The 13,408-nt window shown below is 40.9% G+C and overlaps 1 long non-coding RNA gene across 1 annotated transcript in view; it reads left to right on the top strand.

The window, feature by feature from the left end:
- Positions 1 to 4,030: 4,030 nt before the first annotated feature.
- LOC306918915 overlaps positions 4,031 to 13,408 on the top strand; it is an 82,114-nt gene continuing 72,736 nt past the window's right edge. The window contains exon 1 of the long non-coding RNA XR_013789433.1: positions 4,031 to 4,150. This is a non-coding gene — a long non-coding RNA (uncharacterized lncRNA). The remainder of the gene's footprint in view (positions 4,151 to 13,408) is intronic.

Here is a 13,408-nt window from a genome sequence, read left to right on the forward strand (position 1 = left end):
GCGTTCTTCTAAATATGTCATATTTATTTCATGTTTGCATGCAACATTTTCTAATTGTTTCAATGCGTTACATTTAGCAAAATTGTATGTCTTCAACAATGTGTCAAAACTTTAACCAGCCGGGGATGCTGTGTCATGTCGACGGCGTCGTCGGCTTATGAGCCTATAACCTACGATATGCCTACAGGCTATATATTTTTGTACCTATATGTCTTTCTAAGTCGCAAGCTGAAAATGTTTGTTCACTGTTTGACATGGTGAAAAGACGTTTCTAACGATATCATTCGGGGTTCCTTTATCAAGGCTATAGCTATAGGTCTATCTTATATATTGGGTTAGGCTATTTTATAATGATTTAGATTGTAAAGCATAGCCTAACTCAACGATCCAAATCCAGTTTTAATAATGTGATTCAATGTGACAATCAGTTATCCGATTTCAACAATTAATTAACAACACGTGTTCTGTCGCTGCCTGCCCTTTGATGTGCGCCAACATCAAAGGCGCTGCTCTGGGTCGCTCTGACCTGGCTGCACTCTCTGTCAGAACTCAGCAAAAGCCACGGACTTTGCTGTTGCCTGTGTTGGATAATAAATCGCATATTGTACGGCATATTTGTTCCCCTATATTTTTGTCTAGGTCTAGTCTAGATATGACATCACGTTATGTGCGTACGCGGCACGCGCGCTCATCAATGAACTATACTAGCCGTGTGTCACAGAGCAAGGGGGAGGTGTGTGTGTGTGTGTGTGTGTTAGTGCGTGCGTGCGTGCGTGGCTGCGTGCGAGCGTGCGTGCGTGCAGTGGTGTGCTGTGGATTTTTTTAAACTAGTTATATTTTAATGGCGCCACGTGCACGTGCACATGCATGCGCAAGCATACTGTATTCAACATTATGTGTTTTTTTCATGTAGGCCTAATTACATTTCTTATTATTTAGTTGCATTGGTAATTTTTGTTATTTGTTCTTCATTGAATTAATTATTTTCCTTTGTTTTATATACAAGCCATTTACATAGACAGACTCCATTTCACATAGTTTAAGTAAAATAATCACACGACTTGTCTTTACTTTGATATGTCCAATGTAATGGTGCCCATTAAAAGACCACCCCAAGAGAAGTAACGGAATGCAGAATTGCAGATGTGCCATTTTGTGGGGTTTGAGCACCTGCCCCCTCAGTGTTCTCTGCACGGCCCATTGTACATTGGAAGAACTACATTATTGACAAATTGTCTGATTTGTTTGTTGGTGACTGAGCACTTTTAAATGTCTTCATTTTCTTGGAGTTTTTACAAGTTATCCACAGTGTAGAGGGACCAGAAGCTGGTGATTTCATCAAGCCACTGTGTGTGACTCTTTGATTGATTGATTGATTGAAAATATTAACAGTTTGCAGAATTACAGTACATTTCAAGCACAAACTCAATACAAAGGCTGTTAACTGTGAGTGGACGACCCAATTAAGCATTACACTTGTTTACAACAGGGTCCACCATGTTCATACAAAGAACAGAACAGGAATTCATCATAATGGAGGTAAAAAGGGAAAATAAACATATACAGTGAGGGGGAAAGGGGGGGGGGGGGGGGGATTCAGATTTTACAGGGGCCAGTTTCGAATTGCAGCCATCCGTAGGTGCCCTTTGAGAGCGGTTTTGAAGGAGTCAAGGGATTCGCATGTCTTAATGACTGTTGGTAGGGCGTTCCACATTTTGGTGGCATAGGAGCGAAAATAATTTAGTCCCTTGTTTGTGCCGAATCTGGGTTGTACATGGTTCGTTGCACTCCCTCTGGTGTTGTGGGTGTGGACTTCTTCACTTAACTTACTTACTTTTTCCTAATTTGTTTTACATTATGCCAATAATAATAATGCATGTGTTTCATCCTGATCATAATTCATAGTTTGAGTGGTTGTAGTTTATTATTTTGTGGCAGGGGGGGTCACCAGAAACCACTGACTCAAATCCACCCCTAAAATTTTGTCCTGAATGTAAGTCCTCAGACTCCCCAGGACTTTTTTGTGTTATATGCTTTTACTTTTAGCCATATAATGTCTGACTGTACCACTGTTTACATTTCTGACTAAAGTATTCAATCAATCAATCAATCAATCAATCAATCAATCAATCAAAAGGGCAGTGATCCTTGATATTGTCTCGTCAGGGACCCCCATCATATTAATTTGGCCTCGGACCCAATCTGTAAAGATTTTATGCCAACCAGGGACGCCCATAAGAGAAGATTTGTAAAGATTTCTGAGGGGCACCCTATGCCCAGCTTTTCGTGTTTGTGTAAACACAAACATTGAAGACAAAAGTGAGGTCAGAAAAGTGAAGACACAAATTGTGATTGGCCGGAATTACATTTGTGATGACATGATTTCATTGGCTCAGGACGGAATGTGATGTATGTATGATGATAAGAGTGCCAGTGAGGGTGAGACCACAGAATGAGATTATGTATGATGATAAGAGTGCCCCTCACTTCACACAGGTGTGATTTTTTGTATTATTGTTGAGGGTGCTATCCCTCTATACTGTATGCACAGCTTTGTGTGTCTGTGTTTCCGTAGCACGGAATATGATGATTTGATTGGCTGAGCACGGAATGTGATGATGTATGATAACAGCACCCATCACCGTGGCTCAGCTGTCCAGGCACCTTGGCTGGTAATCCAGTCTGGCAGTGTGCCGTGTGTTCGACTCCCGATCCCGACGGCCTTTACTGCATGTTAACCCCCCATCTCTCTCCCCATTTCCTGTCAGCCTACTTACTGTCTGTCCCTCCATAAAATAAATAAAATAAAGGCAAAAGCCACAAAAAAAATAAACATAAAAAAGGACCACTTTGAGAACCAGTGTTGTCATGTCATCCCCGATTTTCCCCAATACCAATATTATGTATTACTTATTTTAATTATTATTACATTTTAATTTGTTTTAGTTTTGCATAATCAGTAGGACAAGTCTGCAGATGTATAACATCATGTTTCATTACGTTGCATGTTAGTTTTTAGCTTGTGTTAGTTTAACACAGATTGTGTGTTTGTGTGTGCATGTGTGTGTGCTGGATGATGGCATCCTTCCCTGCTATATACATCTAGGGTGAACAAATGTTGGAAAATATTTATAAATCTTCAAACATTTATAAAACTCAACACGTATATGAGCTTGTAGATCGGCTATGTGTGAGATATTTTGAAAACAATATTAGACAAATATCCTGTTTTGTTAATTGGTAGTGATTATTGTCAATCAATATTTGTTTACAAAATTAATTCATGTTATCAATTCAATCTACACTAAGTATTGTCTTAACCGCTTACACAAACCATATCATATAAGTTATAAGTTATGTTAACTTGTAGGTTTTTATACACTTTGATTGATAGATTGAATCAAATTGCAATTATTTAAACCATATCTTTAATATAGGCCTACAGACGGTATTCAATATATTTCCCATTTTGCAATTTGAGAGGTGCAGTTTTTTTTCTTCAGGCAAGTTAGTATTGTCTATATCATGAATTAGTGTACCGGTAGTTTGATTCAGATATTACAATTTACAATTTACAATTTACACCACACTAATGCCTTTACATAGTTAAAACATACTGAGATAAAAATGGAAGGATTGTGAATTGTTTGTTGACCTCTGGCTCCCTCTAGTGTTTGTTGTGTGCCCATTAGTTAGTTCAGAATACCAGAACAGATCCACAAATCTCACACCCAGCCAGGTGTGAGACAATCACTGAGAGACACTGAGGAGTGTGATTGTCTCACACCTGTTAACAAGAATGGGTGTGTATATAAGAAGATGTTGGTATCATTGCTGTAAGACACTCTTGATGAAGGTCCAGAGGGATTTGAGCTTTAATTCAATTTAAATAGAAGTTGATTTGGAGGATTTCATGAAATACTTTTTTCATGATTTGCTCTATAGTGGAAATAGCAAAAGTAGCACTTGCACAAAAACAAATTTCACCCACTTTACACCTGTAAACCTGTGATGTGACAATATGGTGGATTCTGATTCTGACATCATTGTTTCCAGAGTCTGCAGGTAACACAGTGACTCAATCTGCTGCTGTTTTGCAACTGTTGAAGACACCACTCAACAGAACCAACACTACAACACCAGCAAACAGGTACACACGCACAACTACTACCAATAAACACCGACAACACAAACAGACAGGGAACACACTCAATTATTAGTTTCCCAACCCAAGGCTGTGCAGATAAAACGTAGAAGGACACTTCCACAAATGCACGGAACCCAGACCTGTGATCTTCAAGCTGCTGATGCATCAGTTTTGTTGACAAGTGACACCATTGTGTGACAAATATAAATTAAGCATCATTTTCCCACATAATACAGAAAAAAGCTTAAATATAGGCAGTGGCCATGAATGCAAGATAACTGGCCGTTGTATGAAGTAGGCAAATTAATAGCATATCAAAATTAATTAATTTACAACGTAACTTTTCAAGTTGCATCCATATATTTTTACATTGGAAAGCTTAGTGGGTATCTAAATGATTGTGAAACTTGTAGAAACTAGCAATTTATATATCAAATTCCAGAGACTGAGAGATCGGCTTATACAAACCCGGGCGTATAGGCAGGGACCACTTTACCCATGTCCAAAGTTATATTCTGAATGAATGCTTTGATAATGTAAACAAATGAGGAACGAGGAATACTTGTATTCAGGTTCCATGTAAACAGTTGGGTATGAATCTCTGTTCGGAATGAGTGCATTTTGAATGAATACATATTGTATATGTACATACAGCCGTTAACACTATCTTTGGAAAACTAGAGTTCGGGCCACTACGAAGCCCTCACGCCTGTGTTGCACCGCCAATCTGACTAATATGTCTGAGTCATAGTGTTTGGACTTTGTTAGAGTACCTTTTGTACCCCTCTGTGTCCCTTTTGTATATGGGACACACTTACTGTTTCTGTCAGTCCGGGTCCTTTTTTTGCCCATATGTGGAGATCGCCGATGACATCGGTTTATGCCCATATATGGGCATGACCACTTTATGCTCATATTATGGAGATCACTGATGTTATCAGTTTATGGCATGCCCATATATGGACATGGACATGGACCTGACGTGGCCGTGGTTTGTTTATGGCTGAGTCAAACTGATGTTAGGAGGTCCGCTTTACGGCCAGCCCACCGGCCCTCCCATTAGACAATTTTAATATATTTACTTTATGTGGATCACAAAGTTCTATTGAAAGCGTACGGAGGTGCTCTTCAGAAGATGCTGAATATTGTTCAATCCTGCTGCTCAAAATTGAGGTTTATGATTAACACTTTGATTGCTACAAGATCTCGGCAGGCCTATTTGGATGTTGCTACCGTTTAACATTGCACAAAGGCCTTGTTCGGGGGCCCACAGCAAAATGTTCTCTTATAGCGAGAATCACACGCATACATCAAAAGAAAGCTGAACTTGTCCACTTCAATTTAAAAAATACATTTTGATTTTACCATGTTCCATTCTGGAGATATTGACCTTTTTGCAACACCTGCATTTGCCTGGAAGTGGTTATCTTGAACAGCGAGCAGAGTTATGGATGGTTTAAAGTCAGAGACATTGACAGGCAGATATAAAATTGAACCCAATAAATATCCTATACATCCTGTACACCGAATGAAAGCCCTGAATGTGTACTTTTACGAGGAAAACAGTATACATTGATCCCATCTACAGTTAGACAGTAATTGGTTATTGAATGCAGCTTGTGCCCACCAGATAACTTCAGAGAAGACATGGACGTGAACTCCTCAATATTCACAAAATATCACACCCCTGTGAAGTGAGCGGTGCAACTGTTCTCTACAGTTGCACCGCGCAACTGGAGAGAACAGTTGCACCGCTCACTTCACAGGGGTGTGATTTTTATTATTACAGTAGAAGTTTACAGACCAAACTGTAAATAAAAGGTTTACATGACTTTCTGTCTCAGTCCGTATATAGCGAGCTGTAGTGAATAAGTACAGAACAGTTGCAACACTCACTTCACAGGGGTGTGATTTTTATTATTACAGTAGAAGTTTACAGACCAAACTGTAAATAAAAGGTTTACATGACTTTCTGCCTCAGTCCGTATATAGCGAGCTGTATTGAATAAGCAGAGAACAGAATATGGGACAGAGTTGCACCACTCACTTCACATGGGTGTGATTTTTATTATTACTACAGTAGAAGTTTTTTTCTTATGAAAGCAGAGAGTCTTCTGTTTCATACGGTATATAGTATTTATATGTCGCTATAGGCCTTATTTTGTGAATATTGAGTTCGGGTCCATGTCTTCTCTGCAGTTATATCTGGTGGGCGCAATGTGCATCCACCCAGTAACCAATTTATGACTAACTGTACATGGGATCAATGTTTACTCTTTTCCTCGTAAAAGTACACATTCAGGGCTTTCATTCGGTGTATAGGATGTATAGCATATTTATTGTGTTTATTGTTATATCTGCCTGTCAATGTCTGACTATAAACCTTCATAACTCTGCTTTCTTTAGATGATGATGATGATTCACTGCTTTCATTGTTTTGATCGCAGTAACATTGGGGGGGGGGGGGGGTCATGGGCACATTGGGCAGCAAAAGTCTTGATCGTACGGCTATAAAAAGTCCCATTCCACCGTTCGGTTCAGAACTATAGTATAACGGTGAGACGCGTTGTCATCATGAGCTGATTTTGTTTTTCAAGCTAGTATAGGGGAACATGCCTGGGCATGCACGGTTTAGGACGCGGAAAAGTTCGTTATACATTACACCCGGGTCGATTACGTCCCCGACGCGTTCATTGCGGTCTTATCACTACAATTATAATGAATAAAAAAGCGTTACAATCACACGTCCGAGCGATCTCCGATTATGACGGCTCTGCATGGCGATACGTGATCCCCCAACGGTAGACTGTCTGTTGTCATGGCGGCCCCTCTCGATACTGTAGTTCGTTTGTTAGTTCGTAGTATTGTAGGCTCGGGGATCGTTTGGTCGCTACAGTATGAAGAAGTAAACATGCATCTGTCCATGTGTGTTGCAGACGTTGTGCAATACCGATCTGGTGCAGAATCTGCAGATCATGTGTTAGGCAGCGTAACAGCGTTCCGTTCATCATGTTTTTTTCCGAGACATGAGCCCCCATCTCGCAAGGCCCTCCTCCTGCAGGAGAAACAGGAGGGGAGGGGGGAATCGGGTATTATAGTGTTGGGTAAAAGCCAATAGGTGGAGGAAAGCCTGGTGAGGCGAGGTTAGGTGAAATTTGATTCTTTTCACACACCGACTAGATCGGCATGGGCGCATCCATTTTACAATGGCTTCTACACGTAAAGCGGCCCGCCCTCCTGTTTTCAGGGAGGAGGGTTTTTTTTTTTTTTTTCTGATCACGTGAGCGGGACTAAGCAGCAATGACAGGGGGATGGTTCTTCATTGTCCGGGTGGGTAAAAAGATGAATGAAAGTATGCTATAAAAAAGTGATTAGAACGTATGGATACGTGGTTCGCACCGGACGTTTGATTAATTGATAACGTATTGATACGCGATTAGCGTCGGCTGTGTTAACCAGAGTAAAACTCAGATTATGCACTTTAGAAAAAAAGGTACAGAAAGATCTCCTCAGAATTTCTCATTTGGTACCCTGCCTCTGGACTATACTACTGATGCATAGAAGTAGGCTACTTGGGTTTTATCTTGAATGACTTTATGGCTTATGATCTTGTAATTGGAACATTGGCAGACTCTGCTGGTAGAGCTGTTGGGTCACTAATTAGTAAAAATTAAAATGTTTAAAGATATTGGTTATTCCACATACTCACAGCATTATGATGCATGTGTCTGTCCAATACTCACGTATGCAGCTGGTGTTTAGGGTTAGAAAGTGCCCTTTCCCTAAAAAAAAATCCCATTTTTGAGGGAAAGAAAATATTTATTTTTTCTTAATGTTGTTGGCCACATATTGGGGGGGGGCAATAAGGGCTTGTGGGGGGCCAATAAGGGCTTGTGTGGGGGGCCAATAAGGGCTTGTGTGGGGGGTGAACAAGGGATTATTTGGGGGGCAAATAAGGGCTTATATGGGGGGCCAATAAGGGCTTGTGTGGGGGGCAAATAAGAGCTTGTGTGTGTGTGTGTGTGTGGGGGGGGGGGGGCAATATGGGCTTATGTGAGGGCCAAAAAGTGCTTGTGTGGGGGGCCAATAAGGGCTTGTGTGTGGGGGAAAATAAGGGCTTGTGGGGGCCAATAAGGGTTTATGTGGGGGGGGGGGGGTGCTTATGCGGGGGACCAATAAGGGCTTGTGTGGGGGGCCAATACGGGATTGTGTGGGGGGCAAATAAGGGCTTGTGTGGGGGTGCAATAAGGGCTTATGTGGGGGCCAAAAGGGCTTGTGTGGGGGGCCAATAAGGGCTTGTGTGGGGGGGCCAATAACTGGCATTGGCCCTTCAATACGAACATTTGACAAGTAATGATAATTCCACTATCATAATGAATTATCTTTTAATCTGTCAGTTTTAGTTTCAGACTAATGAGAACATATTGCTTATTTTACTGCTTATTTTACTGTCCAATGACATGAAATGGCACAAGGGACTGACTCCACAAAAAGCTACGCGCTCCCACACATATGCCCTTTTCTGGAGTTTGAGCCCCTGCCCCCTCAGTGCTCTCTGCACGGCCTTGATAAGGTGTTTTCTTGGCGTACATGCATTTGCCCTTTCCCTTGCAATTCAGGGGTTGGGCACTGATGGAGATTAGGCAAAAGGGAGAAGTGAAGGTCCTTGCAGACTGGACACGTTTTTCAGGAAAAACGCTGCATTGTGCAGGGACCTTGATCTGCTTGTGGAACCATCTCATTAATCTGCCAGGAGGTAGGTTAACAATGACCCCTGGATAAAGGAGGTTTTTTTTTACCAGTGGCTTGAAAAGCACTGGTCTATGAATACCCATGAAAACTTCGAGTTGACATATCGTCATACTGACGCGTAGTTCTAATTGGCTGCCTTTCTACGAAACCCATAGAGGGGGGACGCAACCAGACACGTTTAATGCCATAGTCGAAACGGTCACGCCTCAGCACAGCAAAGCAGAGCACACCGGAGCACACCCGCTGATTTCACAGTAACACATTCGGACCCCCACGCAGCCTACCGCGGACCCCCACGTCGACCTCCGTGCCTCCGCAGGGACCCCCGCAATGTTGACACATGAGAGATGTTCTTTGTACCTGCCAATGTACCAAGCCAATGTCAACACTACAACCGACAGCTGTGCGTGAGGAGCGACATATAATGGTTTGGAGAATATGCTACCTGAGAGTGCACAAATTCAACCAAATACAAACAGTCCATTTGTATTATTTTTTTATTGTTATAAAAGGGTCATTTGGTTCCATTTGTAGTAGGGTAAGGCTACACTGTCAGTTACAGAGTCACCTCGACAGATCCTGTTAAACTCATTCAGTGCCACCTGCTTGACACCAAAGTGTAGACTCGAGGTTGTGCCATTTATGGCCATTGTGACAAATACAAGGCAATTAAAATCTGTTGTGCACGTCGTCACGTGCACACCGGATTCGATCAATTAAATAAAATATTTACATTTCATAGCACAATTCTGGAGATATAAGGCAGCCACTGGTAATTAACTGATAATTGATCAGTTCTTGTTACTCATTTCAAAGAGGCAAATCTGGTTTATATCTTTCAGAATATGATTTGTGGTAACATCAATAGGTTGAAACAAAAACTATTTTGTAATTACAAAGATATATGGTCTAAGCCAAAACTTAAATCATGTGTCCAGATGAACCAGTGTTTTGGTGTCAAATCCTTTCTAACCATAAACCAGCAGCCATAGTGGGCCCAGCTGAGAACTGGTATCCTGCCTCTGGCTATTGAGGTAGAGCGGTTTTCAGCGGTGCCAGAAGAGAATAGATTATGTAATGTATGTGACCAATGTTCCCTCTAATTTTTCATCGGTCTGAGCAAACACTCCAACCTTCTGAGTGCAACTTGAACAACTACTGAGCAACATATACGTATGATGAGCGCACTTTGTACATTAAGCTCATGTCATGTTATGGCTTATTCAAACCTATAGAATAACAGTTGCATTTATTTTGATAAACTGTAGGCTATAGGGGCAGTTACATAAATAATAAAAAAACACACCCGTGTGAACTGAGTGGTGTAAGGTCTTATATAGACTGATCAGCTGTGGTCTGACGTAATGAAATCACACCCGTGTGAACTGGGTGACCATAGCAACCATGCTCATTTTTGAGTGGTGTAAACCACTCCTACAACTGGCTTTTGTGTTCAGAAAAAAATTAGCATGGTTGCTATGTTCAAAATAATTTCTGACGTAATTAAATCACACCCGGTGAACTGGATGACCGTAGCAACCATGCTCATTTTTTCTGCACAAAAAAGGCCAGTTGTGAAATCACATCCGGGTGTGATTTCATTACGTCAGATCAGAGCTGATCAGGCTATATAATACCTTACCTTATATAATAATAATGATTTCATTACGTCAGACATTACGTCAGACCACAGCTGATCATGCTATATAAAACCTTACACCACTCAGTTCACACGGGTGTGATTTTTTTTGGTACGAACAGACACGGGTACATTTCTTTTGGTACGAACAGACACGGGTACAAAGCCAGTTGTTGGAGTGGTTTACACCACTCAAAAAGCATATCCATTATTCAGTATTATAGCTTTTTGAACACATGTAGATGTAGAGGAATACATGTTGACAAAATGGTGTGTACATAAACAACAGGCCATTTTAGGCCTACCATTTGTAGCTTTACTAGTCTAGATTAGGGTTTGATTGAAGTATTTAACAGTTTGCAGAATTACAGTACATTTCAAGCGCAACTCAATAGGCCTACAAAAACTGTTAACTATGGACGACACCATTACACTTGTTTACAATAGGGTCCACCATTTTCAATTCATCAGAAGGTGAAAATCATAATGAAATGGCCTAGGCTAATTTAAATGAATTTAATTTGGGGGTCCTTGAAATTAAAATGGCTGAGAAGCACTTGGTTAAACTGTCTCAAACTGTCTCAAACCCTCACCCTAATATAATATAACACACACCATAGATCAATTACAATCAAATATGTGACGAGCACCGAAAAAATAGATTTCCTAGATGTTACTGTCTTCAAAGGCCCAAATTTCAACACAAGTGGTAAATTAGATTTCAAAGTGTATTTTAAAGAAACCGACACACACGCTCTCCTACATAAAACCTCCTTTCATCCACCACACACTTACAGAGGCATAGTCAAATCACAGCTGTTGAGATTCCACAGAATCTGCACACAACAAAGTGATTTTAAAATAGCATGTCAAACTCTATTTAACGCCTTGCGGAAACGGGGTTACACAAGAACCTTCCTTAGAAAAACACATGACACATTTCTAGAGGTGAAAGAAAGGGACCAGAGTCCCAAACTAGCTTTAGTTACTACCTATTCGACCCTAAGCAGATTAACAAACATGAAAATAAAGAGGAATTTTGCAAATAGGACGGATGACCTACTTAACGGATACAAAATTATACCAGCATATAGGAAGAACAAAAACTTGAAAGATTACCTTGTACATAGCAAACTAAAGGAGACAGACAGACCGATACGCAAGAAACCGGATTACTTCAGACCTGTGAAAAATAGAACCACAATGAGAATGGTGGGAATAAATCAAATCATACAGGCTAATACTAGTAACTGTGTCTATCTAATTACATGCAACAAATGCAACCTACAATATGTGGGTGAAACTAGAAACACAATAGCAGATAGACTAAACCAACATAGATATAATATAAATAATGCAAAAGAAACAACTTTATTAATTGTTCAACATTTCATGACCCATGGGATTAGTGCCTTGGAGGTTTGTGGATTAGAATCTAATCAAACCTGGACAGAGGGGGAAAGGAGATATGCAGAGAAGCAGTGGATTTTAAAATTAAACACCAAATTTCCACACGGCTTAAACAATACCAATCCAATAGGCCTACAGGGAACAGGATAGTAAACAAACCCTTAAATGCTAAACTCCTAAATGGCTCTTAATTAGAACAGAGCCAGGACAATAGCAAGCCATTCAGATTCAAAATCAGACCATCTTGGTCTGAGGTTGACACTAATGGGCTTGATGGGTGGACTTAATCCCCTCAAAAGATTAATCATCAAGGTTGAATCATCAATCAACACTTTAATCGTTGACCTCAGAGGTATACGACTAATTAATTGCCCAGACTCTTCTTCAACCAAGATGGCGAAAGCAAACATTCTTTGTTCGGTACTCATACAATAGTTTGGTACAAAACACTGAAGTCCTTAAACCAGAAACCTAACCTCCCACGGGGCAGCACACCTAAACCTAACCTTAACCCATGTCTAACCACTTTATTATTTAGCGACAGGCAGGCAGAAAATACAATGATTCGACGTCACAGTCTTTGTCAAGTATATTGGTCGAAACGTCGTATTTTCTGCCTGCCTGTCGCTAAATAAAGTTTGGAGCATCTTAAAGTGAGTTGCGAGCCCCTGCTTTCTTTTTAATGTTTCTACAGTTTTGGCTCAGCACCAATGGAGGATGTGCGTTACCTTTTTTGTCTCCACCAGGCCGAAGGCATGGGGAGAGAGTATGTTTTGCATTCCGTCCGTGTGTGTGTGCGTGTGTGCGTCCGTCCTTCCATTACCAGCTAATCTCCAGCACCGTTGGGCCGATCCATGCTAAACTTTGCACACACACTCCCTGGATGCCAACGACAAACCTCTGCCCCAAATATTCCTCAACGGCCTGTTATAGCGCCACCATGAGGCCGATTTAGGCAAAACACATTGTTAGTCGCACAGATTTCATCCAAATCTCACGCAAATCGGTACACATGATCTCTGTAGTCATGTGATCAAGACGAGTCTGTTGGATTTCTCAGATTCTACACTGATTGGCTAAGATTGCCTTCCAAAGTTTTCAGGAGTGGCCCATTTTGTACAAAATGCTGCTCATCCAGAATTCTATCCTCAGAGATGCTATGAGTGATCTGGCTCTGCATTTCCTCAACAAAATGAAGAACATTGTTGCAAAAAACAAAAACAAAATTAAAGTTTATATTACTCCTAAACATTTTGCCAAACATCACACACACACTCCTAGCCTCCTGGTGGAGACCTGCGCCTAGAAGGGCACTTTTTCTAGTTTTCCCTGGTATTTACTTGCACAAGCAGAGCGTGCAAGTAATGTTTGTCCGGTGCTCCGACATGTATGTCCGTGGCTGCGTATGACATAATGATTAATTTGTGCTTGATATGGCATTGGTTTCAGATTACATACAT

Source organism: Electrona antarctica, assembly GCF_951216825.1.
Source record: "Electrona antarctica genome assembly, contig: scaffold_116, whole genome shotgun sequence".
In the NCBI taxonomy this organism is placed as follows: Eukaryota; Metazoa; Chordata; class Actinopteri; order Myctophiformes; family Myctophidae; genus Electrona; species Electrona antarctica.